Below are 12,749 nucleotides of genomic sequence, written 5' to 3'. Positions count from 1 at the left end.
TTGGTGCTGAGAGGGACCTAGCAACAGATGATGGAGGGTGCTGGGGCCTTTACACAAGGAGCCAGCAGAGATCCCCTACGAGAGGTGACACCAAAGCCAAGATGCAAGCCAGCCGTAGAAAAACCAAGCAAGATGGTGCCATTGAGGCACCCCATGTTTGAAAGATCTGGGACGGCAATGGGCGTGAACTTGTTGAAGAGGCAATAAGACTAGGAAGTAGGCAGGGACAGATCACAGAGGGTGTTCACAGAGCCCAGAATAAGTGAGGATTGCGTGCACTGCAGTGACATTGCAGACAACCAAGACTAGATAGCCCTGTTGGTTGTATGGGCTTCCTACCTAGAAGAAGCAGCCTTGTGATTTGGGAACAAATGGTGGTGTGACCCTTGTGGTATAGCTGTATCTCTTGGTCTGGGCTGAGTATTGGGCTTTGTTTCCTCTTCGAGTGCCCAGGGCACTGCCATGACAAGTGGGTGTGTCAAGTATGGCGGTGCACGCTTTTAATCCCAGCACTCGGGAGCCTGAGACCGGTGGATCTCTGTGAGTTTGAGGCCAACCTCGTCTACAAAGCTAGTCCAGGACAGCCAAGGTCACACAGAGAAACTCTGTCTCAAAAAACCAAAAATTAAAAAAAACAATAACAAAACCATGGCACACACCTTTAATCCCAGCACTTGGGAGGCAGAGGCAGGTGGATTGCTGTGAGTTCGAGGCCAGCCTGGACTACAGAGCGAGTCCAGGACAGCCAAACCAAACGAAACAAAACAAAAACAAAAACCAAGTGGGTGCCAAGAGGCTCACTTATGCCTGTCCAAAAGTTCCACCATTCCAACTCCCTGTCTTAGAGATGGCAGAACGGAGCCCAAATTGCTTACCAAGGCCCCAAGGGTCCACGCTGTCTAGGTAGGGGCTGGGGCTGGACTCTGCTTCATGAGGATTTCCCATTGGACAGGCCACAGAATAACCCATCCCTTCACTGACCGGCAAAGTCCCCACAGAGTTGATGTGTCTCAGTTCACCAGTATCCAGCTGAGGGTAAGATCCCAGACCTTTGACCTCATTTAGAAGGTGACGTGTCCATCTTTAGCAGATGTGATGGTTGGTTTTGTCAACTTGACACAGTCAGGAACCACCTGGAAAGTATCAGTAAAGAATTGCTTAAAAAAAAAAAAAGAATTGTTTAAATCAGCTTGGCCTCTGATAGAGCCCACGAAGGATTTCTTTAATTGCATTAATTGATGTGGCAAAATACAGCCCACTGGGGGTTTGGGTCCTGGACCATATATGAGTGAAAAAAGTAAGCTGAGGGCACCTATGCGTTTGATTCTCTCTCCACTCTTAGCTCTGGGGTACCGAGCTGCTTCTCTGCGGTTATAACCTATAACCTGTATTCTGAATGAGAACCAACCTGTCTCCGCTAACTTCCTTTTATCTTTTTGTTGTTGTTGTTGTTGTTGTTTGTTTGTTTTTTGTTTTGGGGGGTTTTTGAGACAGGTCTCTCTCTGTTAGCCTTGGCTGTCCTGCACTCGCTTTGTAGACCAGGCTGGCCTCAAACTCACAGAGATCCCCCTGCCTCTGCTTCTCAAGTGCTGGGATTAAAGGCGTGAGCCACCACTCCCGGCTTTGTCGTTTCTTTAAACTCTATGTATATGAGTGTTTTCCTTCCGTGTGTGTGTGTGTGCCTGGTGCCCAAAGAGGTCAGAAAAGGGCTGACCCTGGAACTGAACCCAGGTCCTCTGCAAGAGCAATCAAGAGCATTCAGTGCTCTTAACTGCTGAGCCATCTCTCTAATGTTCCTAGCTTGATTTTTCTCAGAATATATACGTGTGTGTGTGTGTGTGTGTGTGTGTGTGTGTGTGTGTGTATGAGAATCAGAAATGAAATTAAGATAGCAGCTTAAGAAGAAACTGTCTGAGGACCTGAGGTTCAAAGTACCTCTCTAGAGACAATGGGATATACTGAGCTATACTGCGGTAGCATAGCTTCATCACTAGGACACCAAGAAGGGCCTCTGTCCCCTGTCTTTCACAACATGAGCTTACTATTTGTCCCCAAAATACATAAAATAAAAATGCCTTAATTCCCCATGGCATTGGCTAAAGTATTGAAGTCAGAGGAACCACCCAATAGGCCTGAGAGGACAGGTTTTCCGAGGAGACCTCAGTGGGGGGATGGGAGGGGGTACGTGGCTTTATGTTAAGTGAAGGACGCAGACTCCAGAAATCTCCCACAGCAGCTTCTGCAACTGTAAGCCCAACTCTGAACAAACAGGCACAGAAGTGGGGGCGGGGGAGGGGGTGGCTGCTGAAACTCAGGGTGTTCTCATGATGCTTTGATGGGCAGAACAGTTCAGCCCAGCAAACACTCCTCCTCCTGAGCGTTTCTAACCACTTACTTCCGAATTAAAGAAACTGAGTTCAGTAAAGCATGTCAGGATATCCACACTGTCCTTTTTGACTTGGAGACAATGATGGCATTGCTGCAAGGTTGCAGTGATGACCAAATGCCAGCACACTGGTGCAGTGCTCATAGTAGAGCCTGTCCCACAGTGAACCTTGGCACAGCCTCCTGGGGGGAAGGCCCTGTTACTGACTCAGGACCTCCTGGTCCATATGCAGAGAAGCTGAGGAACGTCCCGTGTTTATGTGGCTCCCTTTCCTATTTCCTTCTCACGCTTGCTATAAGCCTAGCTTCACACTGCCAGCCTAGCCTACTCTGTCCCCCAACCCACACCCCACCCTGCCAGGCATCTCCTTCTGTCCTGCCTTGCATCTAGACAGGAGTCTCATCTGTGTGACCTTAGATGGCTGGCAGTATGCTCCGAGGTTACCCAGCATAGCTGTGACAAGGGGTGGGCATCAGGGATCTGCACCTGTCACTGTAGGGAGCAGAAGGAACACCATCATGGGAGTTAGGAGCCTGGTCCCTGCTACGCTCTTCTCCATCCTCTCTCCCTTCTGGGCCCCCAGCTTTCTTGTCTGTTGAATTGGAAAGGGACAAGATGGTCCCTGAGCTGCTGTCCGGAGCTGATAATGGAATTCTGTATGAATTCCAAGGAGAGGAGTGGCCACAAAAGCATCGGGGCTGCACTGATGGGGCTCTTCTCTAGGAAGCCGTGCGTGCTCTGTCCTGTGTCTCAAGTGCGTTTTTTTATCCAGACCTTCTTCCTCAGAGGAGGGGAAGGGTTGAACCAGTAGTATCTTGAAGCCGGAACCCCATCTTCAGAGATTTGATAGATGCCATTCCTGCTTGTGTCTTTCTGGTCATCCCAGAAGCAGATGTGAGGGAGGAGGTGAGTCCAAGGAGGGGTGTTGGAGTAGGGACCCATGACCACAAGGAGCCCCCCACAGGGTTGTGCTCTGCTGCTGGGAAGCCAGAAGAGGAAGAAAAACCAGAGCTGAGCAGCTCTGACTGGAGCAGCTCAGAGAAGTCCTGGCAAGCCTGACTTCTGGTGGAGGCATCCCACCTGGGATCGAAAGCCTAGTCCCGGAGGCCCCTGCTGGACCTTATGGTGGGTGGTGAAGGGCCTGTGAATGAGGCCTCAGGAACCCAGGCCAGAGAAAAAGCCAAGGGCATCGCCTTGTGGTTACCCCATGCTTTCCTTTATTCGTTTTGTAAACACAGAGTTCCAGGCTGCATGCCAGGGACAGACCTATGCACTTTGCAAATGGTGCTTAGTTCTACTCACCCTAGAAGGCGGGCGGCACCGCTGGGCCCGTTTTACAGCCAGGAAAATTGAGTTCAGAAAGAATTAAGTAACTCACCCTGGGTCTCACAGCCTGTACTTGAGCATCACTGTTCTCCCCAGGCGGCACACTCCACACATCCGGGCCTCGCCTCTCCAACCACACTGCCCTTACTCCAGCTGCAAAGATCCGGGCAGAAATTTCTCAAAAAGAGACCCTGGGAACTTTAGCATTTTCACTCCTACTGGCTCAGACCGTTCAGATCCCTCACAGGCTTCAGGGAAGAGCTGAGCAGGGGTTGGATCCTAACCCTCTGAAAGTGCCTATGTCCCCTAAGCTCTCTGACCCCAAGGCTGTTTCCCACTGCCTAGAGCCCTCCTCACTTTCCTCTTTGCTGTGCGTTTCCTGAGCACTTACTGTGTTCCAGGAACCCAAACTAGGCCTCCACGCCCATTACCGTGCTCCCCATCAGGATGAAGGCACCAAGGCTTAGAGAGCTGACTCGACATGCCCAAGGAGACCCAGCTGCGACCCTGCCTTGCGTCTGATCAAACTGTCTGGGTGCAAAGCCTTCTTCGTCATAAATCGCCAGGGCCTCTCTTCAAGATGCCCAATACACCAGTGCTGGGTGAGTGAGTGGACAGACTGCTGCAAGGAATGTCCCTGCCCCTCCCACTTCTGCCCCACTTGCCATAGCCCCACCATGGACCTAGATCTGGGCACGTGATGGGAGGTCAGTGAACAAACCCCTTGGAGTGAAGAAACCAATGAGACTTCTCCTCCTGTGACCACAACCCTCTGCTCACCTTTGGCCAGCTTGTACTTTGATTGCTTATGCTTTGGGGCCATTGCTGGACACCCTCCCCCTCCACCCACACTCACCCCCTCCACTCCAGCCCCCACCCCATTTCAGAGACACTCCCTGGTGAGAGTCTTTCCTTCAAAGTTGGAGATACTTCTGTCTCTGAAATGCTCACATTTCAATACCTTGCTGAGGGCTTTTGGGAGTGACTGGCTGGCCAAAGGCTGATCATGCAGGTTCTTCAGGGCCAGGGGACTTGGGACAGGCAGGCTTCAGCAGTTCCCAGTGGTAGGGCTTCATATACAAGCAGTGAGCTGGATCAGAGGCTTCACAGCATGGGCTTGGGGCGTTGCAAGCCATTTGTTGTTGATGATGATGTTATTTTGTTTTTTCGAGACAGAGTTTCTCTGCATAGCCTTGGCTGTCCTGGAACTCGCTCTGTAGAGAGCAGGCTGGCCTTGAACTCAGAGAGATCTGCCTGCCTCTGCTTCCCAAATGCTGGGACTAAAGGTTTGCGCCACCACTGCCCAGTGTGAGCACTCTGGCCTCTGAATACTGCAAGCCAATATTTTTTTAATTTGGATTTTATTTTTGTTCTATGTACATTGCTGTTTTGCCTGCATTTATGTCCATGTCAGGATGTCAGAACCCCTGGAACTGAAGTTACAGACAGTTGTGAGCTGCCATGTGAGTGCTGGGAATTGAACCTGGATCCTCTGGTGCTCTTAACTGCTGAGCCATCTTTCTAGGCCCTGTAAGTCAAATTTTAGCCCTAGTACTGCCTGGGGCAGTGGGATGGCCGAGCTGGTAGGTTTTGCACCTTGGTAGACTGAGGCTGGAGGTAGCAGTTGCCCTGTCAGGCTTAGAGAAGAGTCACCCTCCAGTAAAACGAAACCTGAGCATCCTTGGAGATCTTGACAGCATCTCCTCTCATCCCCATTTGACAGTTGGAGAAACTGAGGCATGGAGCAGCAGAGTGCCTTCCCTGAATTTATCTAGGCTCCCTGCCAAGCCAAGGCTGGCTCTTACCAGGGATGGCCTCTCCTGCCTCCCTCTCTTCCTCACTGGCTGAGCTAAGAGCCATCCCTGGCAGATGTGAAGGCGGCTGTCAGAGCTGCAGAGTCGGCGTTTCTGGGGCGCCCAGGGTTTCTGGCACAGAGGAATCAACCTCACTCAGCACCTCTGGCTCTGGCTCTGGCTTTCTACTTCGCTCATGAAGCAGCTGGACACCATCAGCTCCTGGAGAAAGCTGGAGACTTAGCACTAGTCCCCCGTACTTGACCCCAAACATGGTAGGCATCAGACCCTCCCATGTCCCCACTCTTCACCTTCCAGCCCCCCCCCCTTTATCTCACACCAGACGCAGAGGGATGGACACACAGGCGCTAAAGGCATGGGTGGCCTCCGTTCAAATTTGTTCTGATGCTACTGACAAGCCAGCTACCCTGGCCAGGGACCTTCCTCTTTGTACTACCTCCCCCAGACAGGAACAGTGACATCGCCCAAGTTTGGGTAGGAGGTGAGAGATGTCCCTACCATCGTGAATCAATGGCAAACCCACTCTCTTATAGTTGCACTCTTGTGTTTCTGCACCCAGGGAGGTTTTTTTCCCTCCATGTTTCTGACCCTGTGCTAACCAATTCCTCCTGTTCAGACTCTGTTTCCAGGCCAGCTGGCCCCCTCTGGGATATGCAGACCTCCTGTTCTTCTGTCCTCACACTCGGGGAAGACCCTGGGCATGCTCGTATTGCTGCTTACTTCCTCACACAGGATCTCAGAGGACAGTCCCACTGTGTGCTCATGGCGTGGTCCAATAAGAAGCACACGACATGAGTCTGTCGTTTTGGCTACCTCCCTAAGCCCTGCTCCGCTTGGCTCATGTTTCAAAAAGAAAGGGCCCAGGAGTTCATGCAGAACTCCAGAGACAGGCGAGAAGGCCCGAGGAGAAAGAAAATGGCACTGTTTTTACTCTACAGCTGGGACTCCCAGATACATTTTTTTTCCTTTTTATTTTTAAGGTTTATTTTTATTGTATGTGTTTGGGTGTTTTGCCTGCATGTATGTCCGTATGCCTTGTGTGTGGCTGGTGCCCACAGAGACCAGAAGAAGACATCTGATCCCTTGGAACCGGAGCCACGACAGTTATTAGCCACCACATGGGTCCTAGGAATCAAACTGGGGTCCTCTGGAAGAGCAGCCACTGCTTTTAAATGTAACCACTGGACCGTCATCTCTCTGGTGCCCCCAAGCACATTTCTTACGCCTTTCTTGCTTTTCCTGTTCTCAAGTGTTATTTTTATTCCCTCGCCTGTATCATGGCTAAGCTTCATTTTACCACAGGTATCCGTTAACACACACCTACGCACAGACCAGGAATGGCAAATCAGTTACAGCTTAAGAGCAAAATTGTGGTGGCTAGGTAGCAATTGCCTGGAACTTGGTAAAGAGTGTGGTAATTGACTAGCGATGTCTGCAAAGAAACAGGAAGGGAAATGCTAACACGCTTGTGGTATGTTTCCTATTTCTCCAAAGCCGGAGTTCATAGGAAGAACTCAGGAAGCCTACCGTTAACTCAGACAGGAAAGCATTATACATTTGAGAGTGATTTGTTTCTTTTTAAGGTTTATTAATTTTCTATTTTATATGTATGAATGTCTGCATGTTTGTAAATGCACTGCTTGCATGCCTGGTACCTGAGGAGGTCAGAAGACGGGGTTGGGTCCCTTGAAACTGGAGTTGGAGTCCATTGTAAGCTTCCAAGCTGAGAACCGAACCGAGGCCCTCTGGGAGAGCAGCACTGAGCCGTCTTTGCAGTCTCCACAGCTTTTTAATGAGGCAGCGTCGGGGTTGCTAGCCTGGGACTTCCAATTCTCCCGCTGCTCCGGTACTAGAGTTAAGGTGCGCGCCACCATGCCTGGCAAGTGTTCCCTCTTTAACTAAACTGCGCTCTCCTCAAAACTCATTACCCTCCCCCCCCCCCCCCCCCCCGTGATTACAGGCTCAGACACGGTGACAATAGCAGGATCCGTGGCTTTGTCACGGATAGAAATCAGGGATGTGTTCTTATCCTATGACAGAAGTTCCAGGTGTGTGTGCATGCACGTGTATGTATGTATGTGTGTATGTGTATATACGTATGTATTTGTATGTGCATGTGTATATGTGTATGTGCATGTATGTATTTGTTTGTGTCTGTATATGTGTATATGTATATGTGTATGTATGTGTATATGTGTGTATTTGTATGTATGTGTGTGTATATGTGTGTACATATGATATATGGGTGGGTGTGGGTGTGTGCACGCGTGTGCATGCAGCCTAGGGGTTATGCCTCAGTCATTGGTCACTTTCTTTATGATTTTGAGACACAGTCTGATTTTTATGTTTTTCACAACTTGGAAAAAAAACTATGGTTATTTGCAAAATCTCATGCTACAAAATGAAACAAAGAAGCACGCATACTCCGATGCAATTTTATTTTGATAACTGTTCCTATATAATGAGTTTCCTTTGCACCATTATGTGCTTTATTAATTTAAAGCCGTTATTCTGAGAAAGGGCCCGCAGGCCTTGCTGACTCTCAAATGTATCCCTCCTGCCACCTGTCACATGCTTAGTTCCTTGTTGTGGTCCTGGGAGGGAGTGGGAGACAGAGGCGGGACCGTGCAGCCAGTCTGCTTGTCCCCTGCCCTGAGAAATGGTAGAGCCATTTGATGGAGGAGAGGAAGCTGTTTCTTGGCTCCAACCGAGCCATCCTATGGGAGTGACATTGGTGACCCATGTTGATATGGGAGTGACATTAGTGACTCGAAGTGATGGGAGACTCCCTAACCTGGGCCACGGGCGGGGGGGGCGGGGGGGGCCCGCAGGCGCTAAGAAGCAGTTTTGACCTGAGAGTACCCAGGTCATCTAGGCTCCTGAGTCCCAAAGCCTGGACTCTAGGAGCCTGCAGCATGGGGTAGAGTGGGTTTGGGGAGGCTGATCAGAACATCCAGAACATCTGCTTTGCCAGCACGGACCCTCCCAGCAGGTCTGTTCCTTCACTGTGGACTCTTCCTCACGTTCACTGGATTGCAGCAATGTCTTTCACAGAGACTCCCTCCCTCCCTCCATCCTTCCCTGTCTTCTTCCTTTCTCTTAAGACAAGCAGACAGAGACTATGTCCAGCAGCTGGGTAATAAGAAAGGGCTCCTTGGGCCCAGTGACATCTCCAGCACACTAAAGATCAGAGCCAGGAGGAAAGAGGACAAAGGTTCACAAGGCATTTGGGGCAGGGTGAGGGGGTGGCTTCGCCCCTGGAAGCCATGTTTGCAAGGTGTGGTATGGGACGCTTTGGGGATGGAGTCCAGGCCTGACTTTTGGAAGCAAGGCAGTAAGCTGTGTTTCTTCTTCTGCAGCCCAGGGAAGTCTGAGCTCCCAGTCCAGGGCCAGGGAGGTGGAGAACATAACACCTGGCCTGGCAAAGGTCATCGGGGAGTCTGGGGTCAGCACCTGGCCCTCGTGGTAGCAGCCCCAGAGTGCTTGGGCTGGGAGGCCTACACACCCTGTTCCTTTCTTCCCAGGCCACAGGGTGAGTCCCTCCTTGCCGACAGGCTGGGTGTGTGGGGCAGGATTACTCACGCCCCAGTTGTGGTCCCTCTGCAGGCTGCTGGTGCTGAGTGAGGTAATTAAGTGTAAAAGGCTGCAGCCGGGGAGGGAGGGGCAGTCACAGGCTCTTTTCAGGGGCAGGGGAGTGAGATAATGTAGGATAATAGCCTCACTAGGCCCCGCCCAGGCAGCCCCCAAAAAACACCAAGACAATTCAGCCTTTTCAATGAAAATGGGGGAGCCCCACGGGCTCAGATCCCAGGGACAGCTGTATGGAAATGACAGCTCCCATCCCTGGTCCTGGCCTGTGCTGGCTGAGGGTTGGGGCAAATGCCTTTGCCTTGGGGAGAGGCTAGAAGGAAGCTGATAGGGCCAGGAGAGTGAGTGCAGCTGGTGAGGGGGGAGGCATCTGTGTCTGGAGGCTAAGTGACATGGTCAGTGGGGTACACCACAGAGTCCGATGATGCCGTACAGATGGAGGCTGTGACTTGGTCTAGGCTGCCTGTGTAATCTCACATAGTCATGGACTTGGTAGCTGCCAAGCAGTCCTGACCCCCGAGGAATGTCTGGGAAGTCAGCAAAGGACACATAGCACCAGGAACAGAGTGAATGCTCATAACGCTTGATAATCTAGTCCAGACTCAGAAAGCACAGCCCGCTCATTCATTCATTCATTCATTCATTCATTGAGTACGTGTTTATTGAATGTTTCTTACGCTGTGATGGTTTGATGCTGAAAATACAGTGGTGAATGGCAGAGTCCCTTCTTCACGCTGACATTCTAAAAGGAAAGACAAACTATTAAGGTACTGATCACTGAACATGTAACAGAAAAGACCCCACACCAACAATCCCATTTCTGAATGTGTTTGTACATTCATGAACTGAATGTACTAAAATCCTTTTATTGCAGCCTTGTTTGGTCTAGCAAAATACTAAGAGCAATCTAGATGTCTATTATACAGGAAGCCTCTAACTGAAGTTGTAGTATGCAAGCAGTAGAATATTACACAATCATTAAAAAGATAGAACAATACTTACTGTATTGCTATAGAAAGGGCTCCATGATGTATTGACAAATGAGGAAAATAATATAAGCGCAGGTTTGTACAAAATAAAGGATATTCAGTGGGTGTGTGGGTCTGCGCAGCAGGCACATGTCCACGGGGTTCGAGGTCCTCAATGCATTCTGAGGAGGATTGGGTTCCAGAGCTACACAGAAATGCTCACCCCTGAGAGTGGCCTGATTGGGAAGAAACACTTAGCACAACGTATTAGAAATACCCAAGCCGAGATCATCCAAGATGGCATCTATCGCACACTGTGTCTGATCCGCAGAACAGCAGTGACTGCACAGCCACCAAAGGACCATACTGAGTGCTCCAAAACACACAGCTGGTGTTTCCTAAAAAGAAGGAAATCCTGTCAGGTGGATCGTCCATGCCATCCCCCACCCCCAGGACCATGGGACCATGTTCTGGTGATCCCCCAGGGGCCTCGGGATGCCTCCACTGCTGATGATTTTCGGGTTGTGGCCTGGTGTAGTACAAGCCAAGGAGATGCCATTCGAGGAGAGGGTGCTGTTCGAGTCGAATATGAGTGAGGACTGCACTGACCACATCATAGGCCTCATGGACCTCCTCTCACAGGCTGGATCTTGCAGAGGTGGATACTAGGGGCAGGACAGAGCACATGATGGAACCAGAAACTCGGGAGGCTTGAATCAACAGAGCCACAAGTTCCCTGGGACAAGAAGCTAAGCTGGGCCAACATCAATGGTTTCTGCAAGCAACTCAAAGAAGACTTTTAGGGGCCTCCCCTTGCCACCTGCTTGACAAGATCCAGTACCCACAGGAGTAGGAGGCCATCCAGGCCTTGACGGACAGCAGGAATCTGGTGGACTGAACAGGAGCAGGAGAGCTAGCCTGGAGGACACCGGAGCAGGTGAGCCAGCCCTGCCCTGAAGACATGGGAGCAAGTGAGCTGACCCTGCCCTGATGACATGGGAGCAAGTGATCTGGCTCTGCCCTAAGGACACAGAAGCAGGAGAACTGTCCCTGCCCTGAAGACATGGGAGCAGGTGATCTGGCTCTGCCCTGAGGACACAGGAGCAGGTGATCTGGCCCTGCCACAATGACATGATGACACAGGAGTGGGAGAGAGGGCCCTGCCATGATGACAAGGGTGTGGGCCCTGATCCAGGGCTCTGAGTGGACCTCACCCCAATATCTACCCCAATATCACATGCTAGAACACATGAAGGGGCCAGACCTGCAGATTCAAAGATTAAGAATCTCCTTGACACATGGCAACAACGGGATATCCAAGAGCAGTCCCAGTGAGGATCCAGTAACGACAGTGTAGGCCTCTGACCACACCCATGACTCCTAGGAATGATCATTTGAAAGTAAACATATGTGGACAAAAGGCTATACTGCTTGATATACTACAGATTCTGTGACAAGATTTTTGTTTGTCTGTTTGTTTTATTTTACTGTGGGGGAGGGGGGTGGGAAGAGAGATTTTGGTGCATGATGTGTAAATAATAGGCATTCAATAAAAGTTAAAAAAAAAAAAAAAGAAAAGCTGAAAATAAATAAACAAATAAATAAAAGGATATTCATGCCAGGGCATGGGGACATAAGCCTTTAATCTCAGCACTCGGGAGGCAGAAACAGGTGGATCTCTGAGTTCAAGACCAGCCTGTTCTACATAGTGAGTTCCAGGCCAGCCAGAGCTACATAGTGAGACCCCGTCTCAAACAAAACACCACAAGACCCATTCATATTAGCTGGTAGATAACAAACTGGTCATGATTGGAATGAGGCTTCAAGGTGAGATGGAAACCTTCTGCACTTTTCTGTAGTTTTATTTTTATACAAAATAAATATATCACTTTTTAAAAAATTTGTATGTGTGTTTGTGTGTGGGTATGTGCATGTTAGTGCAGATGTTCACAGAGACCAGAGCATAGGAAACTCTGGACCTGGAGTCATAGGTGGCTGTAAAAGCTGCCCAGCCGTGGACTCTGGGAACCGTCTTTGCAACCCTGTGAATATATTATTACCACTTTGAAAATAAATTGTGCAGCTTCCTTTTTCCTGCTTGCCTTCCCCACTGTTTGTTGGAGGTGATGGCAGCATTTTGAATCAAGCATTAAAGCCAGCTGATATGGCAGGATACCAGTTGTTGATTGAACAGGCAGACCCTTGTACCAATAATAAGGAAAGCCGGGTTATTTATCTTCAAAGAAGGGAGTTGCAAACAGAGAAAGGTGAAGGCCAGGTGAGGTCCATGCTGCAGACCAGAGCTGGAGTCAGTGAGCTTTGACACAAGCGGATTGATGTAAGTATTTGTGATGTCTTCATCACTGGTATAAAACACTAGTTGGTTCGGTGGGCACACATGGAATTTCAGCACTTGGGATGCTGAGGCAGGAGGATTGCTTTGAGTTTGGGATCAGACTGGACTACATAGATCTTAAAACAGGTCCTAGAAGACAGGTAAGTCAGGAAAGCGGTTGCCGTGCTAACGTGAGGACCTGAGTCAAATCCCTGGGAACCATGTTTGGTGGTAGATGTTAGAGTCCCAGGTGGATCTGTGAGGCTCACTGCCCAGCCAGCTCCAGGTCAATGAGAGAGACTCTGTCCCAAAGAACAAGGTGGCAGGGGGTG

The 12,749-nt window shown here is 50.0% G+C and overlaps 1 long non-coding RNA gene across 1 annotated transcript in view; it reads left to right on the top strand.

Moving 5' to 3' along the window:
• Positions 1 to 11,897, top strand: part of LOC311593957 — a 46,732-nt gene extending 34,835 nt beyond the window's left edge. Inside the window, exons 2-3 of the long non-coding RNA XR_014777879.1 lie at positions 4,159 to 4,314; positions 8,886 to 11,897. This is a non-coding gene — a long non-coding RNA (uncharacterized lncRNA). The remainder of the gene's footprint in view (positions 1 to 4,158; positions 4,315 to 8,885) is intronic.
• Positions 11,898 to 12,749: the final 852 nt, after the last annotated feature.

Source organism: Acomys minous (genome assembly GCF_964271855.1).
Source record: "Acomys minous genome assembly, chromosome: 3".
Lineage (NCBI taxonomy): Eukaryota > Metazoa > Chordata > Mammalia > Rodentia > Muridae > Acomys > Acomys minous.
The sequence above is the reverse complement of the archived record's forward strand: the minus strand, read 5'-3'. Positions and strand labels throughout refer to the sequence as shown.